The 11,944-nt window shown below is 62.2% G+C and overlaps 1 long non-coding RNA gene across 1 annotated transcript in view; it reads right to left on the reverse strand.

Moving 5' to 3' along the window:
* The window catches only part of LOC144954487 (uncharacterized), a 21,059-nt gene extending 11,126 nt beyond the window's left edge, over window positions 1-9,933 (reverse strand). The window contains exon 1 of the long non-coding RNA XR_013641215.1: window positions 9,830-9,933. This is a non-coding gene — a long non-coding RNA (uncharacterized LOC144954487). The remainder of the gene's footprint in view (window positions 1-9,829) is intronic.
* Between the last annotated feature and the right edge of the window lie 2,011 nt (window positions 9,934-11,944).

Here is an 11,944-nt window from a genome sequence, read left to right on the forward strand (position 1 = left end):
GGGTGGTGGTGGTGAGGGTGGTGAGGGTGGTGGTGAGTGGTGGTGAGGTTGATGAGGGTGGTGGTGAGTGTGGTGGTGGTGAGTGTGGTGGTGAGTGGTGGTGAGGTTGATGAGGGTGGTGGTGGTGAGGGTGGTGAGGGTGGTGGTGAGTGGTGGTGAGGTTGATGAGGGTGGTGGTGGTGAGGGTGGTGAGGGTGGTGGTGAGTGGTGGTGAGGTTGATGAGGGTGGTGGTGAGTGTGGTGGTGGTGAGTGTGGTGGTGAGTGGTGGTGAGGTTGATGAGGGTGGTGGTGGTGAGGGTGGTGAGGGTGGTGGTGAGTGGTGGTGAGGTTGATGAGGGTGGTGGTGAGTGTGGTGGTGGTGAGTGTGGTGGTGAGTGGTGGTGAGGTTGATGAGGGTGGTGGTGGTGAGGGTGGTGAGGGTGGTGGTGAGTGGTGGTGAGGTTGATGAGGGTGGTGGTGAGTGTGGTGGTGGTGAGTGTGGTGGTGAGTGGTGGTGAGGTTGATGAGGGTGGTGGTGGTGAGGGTGGTGAGGGTGGTGGTGAGTGGTGGTGAGGTTGATGAGGGTGGTGGTGAGTGTGGTGGTGGTGAGTGTGGTGGTGAGTGGTGGTGAGGTTGATGAGGGTGGTGGTGGTGAGGGTGGTGAGGGTGGTGGTGAGTGGTGGTGAGGTTGATGAGGGTGGTGGTGAGTGTGGTGGTGGTGAGTGTGGTGGTGAGTGGTGGTGAGGTTGATGAGGGTGGTGGTGGTGAGGGTGGTGAGGGTGGTGGTGAGTGGTGGTGAGGTTGATGAGGGTGGTGGTGAGTGTGGTGGTGGTGAGTGTGGTGGTGAGTGGTGGTGAGGTTGATGAGGGTGGTGGTGGTGAGGGTGGTGAGGGTGGTGGTGAGTGGTGGTGAGGTTGATGAGGGTGGTGGTGAGTGTGGTGGTGGTGAGTGTGGTGGTGAGTGGTGGTGAGGTTGATGAGGGTGGTGGTGGTGAGGGTGGTGAGGGTGGTGGTGAGTGGTGGTGAGGTTGATGAGGGTGGTGGTGAGTGTGGTGGTGGTGAGTGTGGTGGTGAGTGGTGGTGAGGTTGATGAGGGTGGTGGTGGTGAGGGTGGTGAGGGTGGTGGTGAGTGGTGGTGAGGTTGATGAGGGTGGTGGTGAGTGTGGTGGTGGTGAGTGTGGTGGTGAGTGGTGGTGAGGTTGATGAGGGTGGTGGTGGTGAGGGTGGTGAGGGTGGTGGTGAGTGGTGGTGAGGTTGATGAGGGTGGTGGTGAGTGTGGTGGTGGTGAGTGTGGTGGTGAGTGGTGGTGAGGTTGATGAGGGTGGTGGTGGTGAGGGTGGTGAGGGTGGTGGTGAGTGGTGGTGAGGTTGATGAGGGTGGTGGTGAGTGTGGTGGTGGTGAGTGTGGTGGTGAGTGGTGGTGAGGTTGATGAGGGTGGTGGTGGTGAGGGTGGTGAGGGTGGTGGTGAGTGGTGGTGAGGTTGATGAGGGTGGTGGTGAGTGTGGTGGTGGTGAGTGTGGTGGTGAGTGGTGGTGAGGTTGATGAGGGTGGTGGTGGTGAGGGTGGTGAGGGTGGTGGTGAGTGGTGGTGAGGTTGATGAGGGTGGTGGTGAGTGTGGTGGTGGTGAGTGTGGTGGTGAGTGGTGGTGAGGTTGATGAGGGTGGTGGTGGTGAGGGTGGTGAGGGTGGTGGTGAGTGGTGGTGAGGTTGATGAGGGTGGTGGTGAGTGTGGTGGTGGTGAGTGTGGTGGTGAGTGGTGGTGAGGTTGATGAGGGTGGTGGTGGTGAGGGTGGTGAGGTTCATGAGGAGGGTGGTGAGGGTGGTGGTGGTGAGTGTGGTGGTGGCGAGGGTGGTGAAGGTAGTGGTGAGGGTGGTGGTGAGTGGTGGTGAGGCTGGTGAGCCTTGTGAGTGGTGGTGGTGAGGTTGGTGAGTGGTGGTGAGGGTGGCGGTGAGTGAGTGGTGGTGAGGAGGGTGGTGAGTGAGTGGTGGTGAGGCTGGTGAGCGTTGTGAGTGGTGGTGAGGAGGGTGGTGAGTGAGTGGTGGTGGTGAGGGTGGTGGTGAGGGTGGTGGTGAGTGGTGGTGAGTGGTGGTGAGTGAGTGGTGGTGGTGAGGGTGGTGAGGAGGGTGGTGAGTGAGTGGTGGTGGTGAGGGTGGTGGTGGTGAGGGTGGTGGTGAGGGTGGTGAGTGGTGGTGAGTGGTGGTGAGTGAGTGGTGGTGGTGAGGGTGGTGAGGAGGGTGGTGAGTGAGTGGTGGTGGTGAGGGTGGTGGTGGTGAGGGTGGTGGTGAGGGTGGTGGTGAGTGAGTGGTGGTGAGGGTGGTGGTGAGTGAGTGGTGGTGAGGGTGGTGGTGAGTGAGTGGTGGTGAAGGTGGTGGTGAGTAGGGCGGTGATTGAGTGGTGGTGGTGAGGGTGGTGAGTAGGGTGGTGGTGGTGAGGGTGGTGGTGAGTGAGTGGTGGTGAGGGTGGTGGTGAGTGAGTGGTGGTGAGGGTGGTGGTGAGTAGGGCGGTGATTGAGTGGTGGTGGTGAGGGTGGTGAGTAGGGTGGTGGTGGTGAGGGTGGTGGTGAGTAGAGCAGTGGTGAGGGTGGTGAGGGTGGTGGTGAGGGTGGTGAGGGTGGTGGTGAGGGTGGTGGTGAGGCTGGTGAGCGTTGTGAGTGAGTGAGTGGTGGTGGTGGTGGTGAGGGTGGTGGTGAGTGAGTGGTGTTGAGGGTGGTGGTGAGGGTGGTGATGGTGGTGGTGAGTGAGTGGTGGTGAGGGTGGTGAGTAGAGCGGTGGTGAGGGTGGTGGTGAGGGTGGTGGTGAGTGAGTGAGTGATGGTGTTGAGGGTGGTGGTGAGTAGGGTGGTGGTGAGGGTGGTGGTGATGGTGGTGAGTGAGTGGTGGTGGTGAGGGTGGTGGTGATTAGGGTGGTGGTGAGTGAGTGAGTGATGGTGGTGAGGGTGGTGAGGGTGGTGGTGAGTAGACCAGTGGTGAGGGTGGTGATGGTGGTGGTGAGTGAGTGGTGAGGGTGGTGAGTAGGGTGGTGAGGAGGGTGGTGAGTAGAAGGGTGGTGAGGGTGGTGGTGAGTAGGGCGGTGAGTGAGTGGTGGTGAGGAGGGTGGTGGTGAGGGTGGTGGTGATGGTGGTGAGTGAGTGGTGGTGGTGAGGGTGGTGGTGATTAGGGTGGTGGTGAGTGAGTGAGTGATGGTGGTGAGGGTGGTGAGGGTGGTGGTGAGTAGACCAGTGGTGAGGGTGGTGATGGTGGTGGTGAGTGAGTGGTGAGGGTGGTGAGTAGGGTGGTGAGGAGGGTGGTGAGTAGAAGGGTGGTGAGGGTGGTGGTGAGTAGGGCGGTGAGTGAGTGGTGGTGAGGAGGGTGGTGGTGAGGGTGGTGAGGGTGGTGGTGAGGGTGGTGGTGAGGGTGGTGGTGAGGGTGATGATGGTAGTGAGGGTGGTGAGGGTGGTGGTGAGGGAGTGGTGAGTGAGTGGTGGTGGTGGTGGTGGTGAGGGTGATGATAGTGGTGAGGGTGGTGAGGGTGGTGGTGAGTGAGTGGTGGTGGTGGTGGTGAGGGTGGTGATGGTGGTGGTGAGTGAGTGGTGAGGGTGGTGAGTAGGGTGGTGAGGAGGGTGGTGAGTAGAAGGGTGGTGAGGGTGGTGGTGAGTAGGGCGGTGAGTGAGTGGTGGTGAGGAGGGTGGTGGTGAGGGTGGTGATGGTGGTGGTGAGGGTGGTGGTGAGGGTGGTGGTGAGGGTGAGGGTGGTGGTGAGGGTGAGGGTGGTGGTGAGGGTGAGGGTGGTGAGTGAGTGTTGAGGGTGGTGAGGGTGGTGGTGAGTGAGTGGTGAGGGTGAGGGTGGTGGTGGTGAGGGTGGTGAGGGTGGTGAGGGTGGTAATGGTGGTGAGGGTGGTGAGGGTGGTGAGGGTGGTGGTGATGGTGGTGAGGGTGGTGAGGGTGGTGATGGTGGTGAGGGTGGTGAGGGTGGTGAGGGTGGTGATGGTGGTGAGGGTGGTGATGGTGGTGAGGGTAGTGAGGGTGGTGAGGGTGGTGGTGAGGGTGGTGAGGGTGGTGAGGTTGGTGAGGTTGGTGAGGGTGGTGAGGGTGGTGAGGGTGGTGAGGGTGGTGGTGAGGGTGGTGAGGGTGGTGAGGTTGGTGAGGGTGGTGATGGTGGTGAGGTTGGTGAGGGTGGTGGTGAGGGTGGTGAGGGTGGTGATGGTGGTGAGGGTGGTGAGGGTGGTGAGGGTGGTGAGGGTGGTGGTGAGGGTGGTGAGGGTGGTGAGGGTGGTGAGGGTGGTGGTGAGGGTGGTGAGGGTGGTGAGGTTGGTGAGGGTGGTGATGGTGGTGAGGTTGGTGAGGGTGGTGGTGAGGGTGGTGAGGGTGGTGATGGTGGTGAGGGTGGTAAGGGTGGTGAGGGTGGTGGTGAGGGTGGTGGTGAGGGTGGTGAGGGGTGGTGAGGTTGGTGAGGGTGGTGAGGGTGGTGAGGGTGGTGAGGGTGGTGGTGAGGGTGGTGGTGAGGGTGGTGGTGAGGGTGGTGAGGGTGGTGAGGTTGGTGAGGGTGGTGAGGGTGGTGAGGATGGTGATGGTGGTGAGGGTGGTGATGGTGGTGGTGAGTGTGATGGTGGTGAGGGTGGTGAAGGTGGTGATGGTGGTGGTGAGTGGTGGTGGTGGTGAGGGTGGTGAGGGTGAGGGTGGGTGGTGAGTAGTGGTGAGTGTGGTGGTGGTGCTAAGGGTGGTGGTGAGTGGTGGTGAGGTTGATGAGGGTGGTGGTGGTGAGGGTGGTGAGGGTGGTGGTGAGTGGTGGTGAGGTTGATGAGGGTGGTGGTGGTGAGGTTGATGAGGGGTGGTGGTGGTGAGGGTGGTGAGGTTCATGAGGAGGGTGGTGAGGGTGGTGGTGGTGGTGAGTGTGGTGGTGGTGAGTGTGGTGGTGAGTGGTGGTGAGGTTGATGAGGGTGGTGGTGGTGAGGGTGGTGAGGGTGGTGGTGAGTGGTGGTGAGGTTGATGAGGGTGGTGGTGGTGAGGGTGGTGAGGTTCATGAGGAGGGTGGTGAGGGTGGTGGTGGTGGTGGTGAGTGTGGTGGTGGTGAGTGTGGTGGTGGCGAGGGTGGTGAAGGTAGTGGTGAGGGTGGTGGTGAGTGGTGGTTAGGCTGGTGAGCCTTGTGAGTGGTGGTGGTGAGGTTGGTGAGTGGTGGTGAGGGTGGCGGTGAGTGAGTGGTGGTGAGGAGGGTGGTGAGTGAGTGGTGGTGGTGAGGGTGGTGGTGAGGGTGGTGGTGAGGCTGGTGAGCGTTGTGAGTGGTGGTGAGAGTGGTGGTGAGGGTGGTGAGTGAGTGGTGGTGGTGAGGGTGGTGGTGAGGGTGGTGGTGAGGGTGGTGGTGAGTGGTGGTGAGTGAGTGGTGGTGAGGGTGGTGGTGAGGGTGGTGGTGAGTGGTGGTGAGTGAGTGGTGGTGAGGGTGGTGGTGAGGGTGGTGGTGAGTGGTGGTGAGTGAGTGGTGGTGAGGGTGGTGGTGAGGGTGGTGGTGAGTGGTGGTGAGTGAGTGGTGGTGAGGGTGGTGGTGAGGGTGGTGGTGAGTGGTGGTGGAGAGGGTGGTGAGTGAGTGGTGGTGAGTGAGTGGTGGTGGTGAGGGTGGTGAGGAGGTTGGTGAGTGAGTGGTGGTGGTGAGGGTGGTGGTGAGGGTGGTGGTGAGGGTGGTGGTGAGTGGTGAGTGAGTGGTGGTGAGTGAGTGGTGGTGGTGAGGGTGGTGAGGAGGTTGGTGAGTGAGTGGTGGTGGTGAGGGTGGTGGTGAGGGTGGTGGTGAGGGTGGTGGTGAGTGGTGAGTGAGTGGTGGTGAGTGAGTGGTGGTGGTGAGGGTGGTGAGGAGGTTGGTGAGTGAGTGGTGGTGGTGAGGGTGGTGGTGAGGGTGGTGGTGAGGGTGGTGGTGAGTGGTGAGTGAGTGGTGGTGAGTGAGTGGTGGTGGTGAGGGTGGTGAGGAGGGTGGTGAGTGAGTGGTGGTGGTGAGGGTGGTGGTGAGGGTGGTGGTGAGGGTGGTGGTGAGTGGTGGTGAGTGGTGGTGAGTGAGTGGTGGTGGTGAGGATGGTGAGGAGGGTGGTGGTGAGGGTGGTGGTGAGAAGGGTGGTGAGTGAGTGGTGGTGAGGGTGGTGGTGAGTGAGTGGTGGTGAGGGTGGTGGTGAGTGAGTGGTGGTGAGGGTGGTGGTGAGTAGGGCGGTGATTGAGTGGTGGTGGTGAGGGTGGTGAGTAGGGTGGTGGTGGTGAGGGTGGTGGTGAGTAGAGCAGTGGTGATGGTGGTGAGGGTGGTGAGGGTGGTGGTGAGGGTGGTGAGCGTTGTGAGTGAGTGAGTGGTGGTGGTGGTGGTGAGGGTGGTGGTGAGTGAGTGGTGTTGAGGGTGGTGGTGAGGGTGGTGATGGTGGTGGTGAGTGAGTGGTGGTGAGGGTGGTGAGTAGAGCGGTGGTGAGGGTGGTGGTGAGGGTGGTGGTGAGTGAGTGAGTGATGGTGTTGAGGGTGGTGGTGAGTAGGGTGGTGGTGAGGGTGGTGGTGATGGTGGTGAGTGAGTGGTGGTGGTGAGGGTGGTGGTGATTAGGGTGGTGGTGAGTGAGTGAGTGATGGTGGTGAGGGTGGTGAGGGTGGTGGTGAGTAGACCAGTGGTGAGGGTGGTGATGGTGGTGGTGAGTGAGTGGTGAGGGTGGTGAGTAGGGTGGTGAGGAGGGTGGTGAGTAGAAGGGTGGTGAGGGTGGTGGTGAGTAGGGCGGTGAGTGAGTGGTGGTGAGGAGGGTGGTGGTGAGGGTGGTGGTGATGGTGGTGAGTGAGTGGTGGTGGTGAGGGTGGTGGTGATTAGGGTGGTGGTGAGTGAGTGAGTGATGGTGGTGAGGGTGGTGAGGGTGGTGGTGAGTAGACCAGTGGTGAGGGTGGTGATGGTGGTGGTGAGTGAGTGGTGAGGGTGGTGAGTAGGGTGGTGAGGAGGGTGGTGAGTAGAAGGGTGGTGAGGGTGGTGGTGAGTAGGGCGGTGAGTGAGTGGTGGTGAGGAGGGTGGTGGTGAGGGTGGTGAGGGTGGTGGTGAGTGAGTGGTGAGTGAGTGGTGGTGGTGGTGGTGAGGGTGATGATGGTGGTGAGGGTGGTGAGGGTGGTGGTGAGTGAGTGGTGGTGGTGGTGGTGAGGGTGGTGATGGTGGTGGTGAGTGAGTGGTGAGGGTGGTGAGTAGGGTGGTGAGGAGGGTGGTGAGTAGAAGGGTGGTGAGGGTGGTGGTGAGTAAGGCGGTGAGTGAGTGGTGGTGAGGAGGGTGGTGGTGAGGGTGGTGAGGGTGGTGGTGAGGGTGGTGAGGGTGGTGGTGAGGGTGGTGGTGAGGGTGGTGGTGAGGGTGATGATGGTGGTGAGGGTGGTGAGGGTGGTGGTGAGTGAGTGGTGAGGGTGGTGAGTAGTGTGGTGAGGAGGGTGGTGAGTAGAAGGGTGGTGAGGGTGGTGGTGAGTAGGGCGGTGAGTGAGTGGTGGTGAGGAGGGTGGTGGTGAGGGGTGGTGAGGGTGGTGGTGAGTGAGTGGTGAGTGAGTGGTGGTGGTGGTGGTGAGGGTGATGATGGTGGTGAGGGTGGTGAGGGTGGTGGTGAGTGAGTGGTGGTGGTGGTGGTGAGGGTGGTGATGGTGGTGGTGAGTGAGTGGTGAGGGTGGTGAGTAGGGTGGTGAGGAGGGTGGTGAGTAGAAGGGTGGTGAGGGTGGTGGTGAGTAAGGCGGTGAGTGAGTGGTGGTGAGGAGGGTGGTGGTGAGGGTGGTGAGGGTGGTGGTGAGGGTGGTGAGGGTGGTGGTGAGGGTGGTGGTGAGGGTGGTGGTGAGGGTGATGATGGTGGTGAGGGTGGTGAGGGTGGTGGTGAGTGAGTGGTGAGGGTGGTGAGTAGGGTGGTGAGGAGGGTGGTGAGTAGAAGGGTGGTGAGGGTGGTGGTGAGTAGGGCGGTGAGTGAGTGGTGGTGAGGAGGGTGGTGGTGAGGGTGGTGAGGGTGGTGGTGAGGGTGGAGGTGAGGTTGGTGAGGTTGGTGAGGGTGGTGAGGGTGGTGAGGGTGGTGGTGAGGGTGGTGGTGAGGGTGGTGGTGAGGGTGGTGAGGGTGGTGAGGTTGGTGAGGGTGGTGATGGTGGTGAGGTTGGTGAGGGTGGTGAGGGTGGTGAGGGTGGTGAGGGTGGTGATGGTGGTGAGGGTGGTGAGGGTGGTGAGGGTGGTGAGGGTGGTGAGGTTGGTGAGGGTGGTGAGGTTGGTGAGGGTGGTGATGGTGGTGAGGGTGGTGAGGGTGGTGGTGAGGGTGGTGAGGGTGGTGAGGGTGGTGAGGGTGGTGAGGGTGGTGATGGTGGTGAGGGTGGTGAGGGTGGTGAGGTTGGTGAGGGTGGTGAGGGTGGTGATGGTGGTGAGGGTGGTGAGGGTGGTGAGGTTGGTGAGGGTGGTGAGGGTGGTGAGGGTGGTGATGGTGGTGAGGGTGGTGAGGGTGGTGATGGTGGTGAGGGTGGTGAGGGTGGTGAGGTTGGTGATGGTGGTGAGGGTGGTGAGGGTGGTGAGGGTGGTGAGGGTGGTGAGGGTGGTGGTGAGGGTGGTGAGGGTGGTGAGGGTGGTGATGGTGGTGGTGAGGGTGGTGAGGGTGGTGAGGGTGGTGAGGGTGGTGGTGAGGGTGGTGAGGGTGGTGAGGTTGGTGAGGGTGGTGAGGGTGGTGAGGGTGGTGAGGTTGGTGAGGGTGGTGAGGGTGGTGAGGGTGGTGAGGTTGGTGATGGTGGTGAGGGTGGTGAGGGTGGTGAGGGTGGTGGTGAGGGTGGTGAGGGTGGTGGTGAGGGTGGTGAGGGTGGTGAGGGTGGTGGTGAGGGTGGTGAGGGTGGTGATGGTGGTGGTGAGGGTGGTGAGGGTGGTGAAGGTGGTGGTGATGTTGGTGAGGGTGGTGAGGGTGGTGAGGGTGGTGAGGGTGGTGATGGTGGTGAGGGTGGTGATGGTGGTGAGGGTGGTGAGGGTGGTGAGGTTGGTGAGGGTGGTGAGGGTGGTGATGGTGGTGAGGGTGGTGAGGGTGCTGAGGTTGGTGATGGTGGTGAGGGTGGTGAGGGTGGTGAGGTTGGTGAGGGTGGTGAGGGTGGTGATGGTGGTGAGGGTGGTGAGGGTGGTGAGGGTGGTGATGGTGGTGAGGTTGGTGAGGGTGGTGAGGGTGGTGATGGTGGTGAGGGTGGTGAGGGTGGTGAGGTTGGTGAGGGTGGTGAGGGTGGTGAGGGTGGTGATGGTGGTGAGGGTGGTGAGGGTGGTGAGGTTGGTGATGGTGGTGAGGGTGGTGAGGGTGGTGAGGGTGGTGAGGGTGGTGGTGAGTGTGGTGGTGAGGGTGGTGAGGGTGGTGATGGTGGTGGTGAGGGTGGTGAGGGTGGTGAGGGTGGTGAGGCTGGTGAGGGTGGTGAGGCTGGTGAGGGTGGTGAGGGTGGTGAGGGTGGTGAGGGTGGTGAGGTTGGTGAGGGTGGTGAGGGTGGTGAGGGTGGTGAGGGTGGTGGTGAGGGTGGTGATGGTGGTGAGGTTGGTGAGGGTGGTGATGGTGGTGAGGGTGGTGAGGGTGGTGAGGTTGGTGATGGTGGTGAGGGTGGTGAGGGTGGTGATGGTGGTGAGGGTGGTGATGGTGGTGAGGTTGGTGAGGGTGGTGATGGTGGTGAGGGTGGTGAGGGTGGTGAAGTTGGTGATGGTGGTGAGGGTGGTGAGGGTGGTGAGGTTGGTGAGGGTGGTGAGGGTGGTGAGGGTGGTGAGGGTGGTGGTGAGGTTGGTGAGGGTGGTGAGGGTGGTGAGGGTGGTGAGGGTGGTGGTGAGGGTGGTGAGGGTGGTGATGGTGGTGGTGAGGGTGGTGAGGGTGGTGATGGTGGTGGTGAGGGTGGTGAGGGTGGTGAGGGTGGTGGTGAGTAAACTCACCATGTGCTCTAGGAGCTCCACTTCCTTGCGGGGCTGTGCGCGCACCAGCGAGTAGATCCTGACCACGTGGTCAGTGCAGCCTGTCACCAGCAGCAGCCCACCTGCTCACCCACGGGTGAGTGAGTGGGTGAGTGGGTGGGTGAGTGAGTGAGTGGGTGAGTGAGTGAGTGAGTGGGTGGGTGAGTGAGTGGGTGGGTGAGCGGGTGGGTGAGTGAGTGAGTGAGTGGGTGGGTGAGTGAGTGGGTGGGTGAGCGGGTGGGTGAGTGGGTGGGTGAGTGGGTGGGTGAGTGAGTGGGTGGGTGAGCGGGTGGGTGAGTGAGTGAGTGAGTGGGTGGGTGAGTGAGTGGGTGAGTGAGTGGGTGGGTGAGTGAGTGGGTGGGTGAGTGGGTGAGTGAGTGGGTGGGTGAGCGGGTGGGTGGGTGAGTGAGTGGGTGAGTGGGTGGGTGAGTGAGTGGGTGGGTGGGTGGGTGGGTGGGTGAGTGAGTGGGTGAGTGAGTGGGTGGGTGGGTGAGTGAGTGGGTGAGTGGGTGAGTGAGTGGGTGAGTGAGTGGGTGGGTGGGTGAGTGGGTGAGTGGGTGAGTGAGTGGGTGAGTGAGTGGGTGGGTGGGTGAGTGAGTGGGTGGGTGGGTGGGTGAGTAGGTGAGTGGGTGAGTGAGTGGGTGGGTGGGTGGGTGGGTGAGTGAGTGGGTGAGTGGGTGGGTGAGTGAGTGGGTGGGTGGGTGGGTGAGTGAGTGGGTGAGTGAGTGGGTGGGTGAGTGAGTGGGTGAGTGGGTGGGTGAGTGGGTGGGTGAGTGAGTGGGTGAGTGGGTGGGTGGGTGAGTGGGTGAGTGGGTGGGTGAGTGAGTGGGTGGGTGAGTGGGTGGGTGAGTGGGTGGGTGGGTGAGTGAGTGGGTGAGTGGGTGGGTGAGTGGGTGGGTGGGTGAGTGAGTGGGTGAGTGGGTGGGTGAGTGAGTGGGTGGGTGGGTGGGTGGGTGAGTGGGTGGGTGGGTGAGTTGGTGAGTGAGTGAGTGGGTGGGTGGGTGGGTGAGTGAGTGGGTGGGTGAGTGGGTGAGTGAGTGAGTGGGTGGGTGAGTGAGTGGGTGGGTGAGCGGGTGGGTGAGTGGCTGAGTGAGTGGGTGAGTGAGTGGGTGGGTGAGTGAGTGGGTGAGTGGGTGGGTGAGTGAGTGGGTGGGTGAGTGGGTGGGTGAGTGGGTGGGTGGGTGAGTGAGTGGGTGAGTGGGTGGGTGAGTGGGTGGGTGGGTGAGTGAGTGGGTGAGTGGGTGGGTGAGTGAGTGGGTGGGTGGGTGGGTGGGTGAGTGGGTGGGTGGGTGAGTGGGTGAGTGAGTGAGTGGGTGGGTGGGTGGGTGAGTGAGTGGGTGGGTGAGTGGGTGAGTGAGTGAGTGGGTGGGTGAGTGAGTGGGTGGGTGAGCGGGTGGGTGAGTGGGTGGGTGAGTGGGTGAGTGAGTGGGTGAGTGGGTGGGTGAGTGGGTGGGTGAGTGGGTGGGTGGGTGGGTGGGTGAGTGGGTGGGTGGGTGGGTGGCTGAGTATGTGAGTGGCTGAGTGAGTGAGTGGCTGAGTGAGTGGGTGAGTGGGCGAGTGAGTGAGTGGGTGGGTGGGTGGGTGGGTGAGTGAGTGGGTGGGTGATTGAGTGGTTGAGTGGGTGGGTCGGTGGGTGAGCGGGTGAGTGAGCGGGTGAGTGGGTGGGTGAGCGGGTGGGTGGGTGAGTGAGTGGGTGGGTGAGTGAGTGGGTGAGTGAGTGGGTGGGTGATTTGAGTGGGTGAGTGAGTGGGTGAGTGGGTGGGTGAGTGGGTGAGTGGGTGGGTGAGTGGGTGAGTGGGTGGGTGGGTGGGTGAGTGGGTGGGTGGGTGAGTGAGTGAGTGGGTGGGTGGGTGGGTGAGTGGGTGGGTGGGTGGGTGGGTGGGTGGGTGAGTGAGTGGGTGGGTGAGTGAGTGAGTGGGTGGGTGGGTGAGTGAGTGAGTGAGTGGGTGGGTGAGTGGGTGGGTGGGTGAGTGAGTGAGTGGGTGGGTGGGTGAGTGAGTGAGTGAGTGGGTGGGTGAGTGAGTGGGTGGGTGAGTGAGTGGGTGGGTGGGTGGGTGAGTGAGTGGGTGGGTGGGTGGGTGAGTGGGTGGGTGGGTG

This window comes from Lampetra fluviatilis, unplaced genomic scaffold (genome assembly GCF_964198595.1).
Source record: "Lampetra fluviatilis unplaced genomic scaffold, kcLamFluv1.1 SCAFFOLD_970, whole genome shotgun sequence".
Lineage (NCBI taxonomy): Eukaryota > Metazoa > Chordata > Hyperoartia > Petromyzontiformes > Petromyzontidae > Lampetra > Lampetra fluviatilis.